Source organism: Oryzias melastigma, linkage group LG13 (genome assembly GCF_002922805.2).
Source record: "Oryzias melastigma strain HK-1 linkage group LG13, ASM292280v2, whole genome shotgun sequence".
NCBI lineage: Eukaryota > Metazoa > Chordata > Actinopteri > Beloniformes > Adrianichthyidae > Oryzias > Oryzias melastigma.
Genome location: NC_050524.1, coordinates 20,549,531 through 20,551,851, shown reverse-complemented (window position 1 = coordinate 20,551,851; position 2,321 = coordinate 20,549,531).

Sequence of the window (2,321 nt, the reverse complement as noted above, 5' to 3'; positions counted from 1 at the left end):
AAAAAAAAAAAAATAAAAAAAATAAAAAAATCCACTTCAATTGAAAGCCAACTCAGGTTTCCTGAAATGTTCCTCAATTTTCCACCTCTGATAAAACAGAAAATGTGCTTCCAACAGGAAACAAAATGAGATTTTCCTTTAAAATATCTGCTTCCTTTTAAAGATCTATATTTAGTGTTAGTGAAAAACATTTTGAAGGCTTTTCCTAATAATGATCAACAATTAATTTCAGAGAAACATTAACACTGGCGTCAGGCCTTTACCAAGTCAGACTTCACCTCTTCAAACCTAAAATTCCATGTTTTCAGATTTGATCATGAATACTTCCTGCAATCTGTTTGTCACGGCATCCTTCCACTCCTCTTCAAGCAATCTCCCAGTCTTTCCATCTTTATTACCAATCTGTTCTTCCTTCCATCCATTAACAACTGTTGGCCCTTCCTCCACTCCTGATCCAATCTCCCTTTTCACTGCCCTTTATTTCTTAAACTTGTTTGGTTCCTCCTCAGGCTTGATAGGCTAAGTGGCGTCAGTTCAGGGCTGTAACCTCTCCACACCCCCGCCGTCCCTCCACTCCATTCATCATTTCTGAAAACATAAATTCCAGTTTCCTGTCACATTGGCTGATGAAGCCACCAGCTGAGGCAGAGGAGGATTTCTGCTGAAAACAATACTTTACAATATGTCTTTAACTAGATGTGTTTGTTCCAATCAATCAGCCAATCTATCAAAATTAAGTGTCTCTTGCTCCCCGGGGGGAGATATGTGCGTGTCTCTGTGTGACGCGTCTGGAGACTTGTCTTTTATGACATGACACCAGCGGAGACGGAGGTGTCTTCTAGTGTTTGGATTAAGCTTAATCTTATGCAAAAAGAAATTAATGACCTAGGTGCACCTTTGTGTGTTTGTGTGTGTTTGTGTGTCTGTGTGTGTGTTTGCTCATAAATCAGGTTGATGGCAGCCGTAATTAAATTGTATGTGCTCCCAGAGATCAAGCCTCTCTCCAGCAATAATCAGGCTATGCTTGAGCTGCTTGTGCTCTATTCAGACGGTTTACTTTTAGTTTGAGTTTTTTTAGACTTTAAAAACATCACACCAGTCAAGCGTATTCATCTAAAAAAGTGCAGGGTCTCCGAATTCTATCAATGATCATAACAGGACATAACGCTAGTGTATAAAATATCTGCTGGTGTTTATTTTGTCTTAAATTTGGAAAATTATGACAGACTAGAAAAGTTGCATTGCTTGTGATAATGCTAGTGTGAATACTTTTTGCTGAATGTGGTCACTGAAGATGCTGAAGCAATTTACTTTAATTGCTGAAAGGATTTGCTGAAAATGCCAAAGCTAAATGAAAAATGCTAAATTTGATAAAGGACTTTAGTGTTAAATAACTATGGCAGACAGCTGGTTGTCCTAAAAAAATGCAGTAAATTTGCTGAAACATCCTCAATTCTTACCAAATTTGTTAATCCATGTAATGTGTTGCTTAAATATGAAATAAAACTGCAAATTAGCCCAAAAAACCTTAATTAGATGCAGAATTAGCCCAAAAAGTTAGCACATTGCTAGAATATTAGTTAAACTCCAACATAGCCCAAAAAACCTTCAGATGCCAAATTAGCCAAAAAAGCTAGCACTTTGCCAATATATTAAAAGATATTAGCTAAACTCCAACATGGGCCTAGCCTAAAAAATACTTAAGTATGTCAAATTAGCCAAAAAAAGCTACATTGCTAAAATATTAGCTAAACTCCAACATACTCTAAAAATAACCTTCAGTAGATGCCAAATTAGCCAAAAAAAAAAGCTAGTATATTGCTTAAGAACTAGCTAAACTCCAAAATAGCCTAAAATCCTCAGAGAGCGCCAAATTAGTAAAAAACATTAGCCTGTTGCTAAAATATGAGCTAAATTGGAATGACAATTCATGTTTAAGCAATTAGCAATTTTTGCATATAAAATTCCCCTAACCACTAAAGTAACAGCAGGTCACACTCAGTTAAAGCATGAGATTCGTTGAGTGGCAGTTTTAAGGATTCTGGTGGGAGTGTCCAAGTTATAGACTTGGTGGTGACAGGAAAATTGTGTTTAAATCCTATTCTTGTGGCATTTTTATGATGAAGGACATTTACAAAAACAATTAAGATTACAATTGCATTTCTGAGTATATATTTACTCGTGAATCAGAAGCAGACAAAAGAATGTTATTTACACAACACAGAGGTGAATTTCTAACGAACTCCTGCCATTCTGCAGAAACTATGACACAGGTTTTTTTATTTTTTTTTATTTTGGCTAAAAACGACATAATCATAATA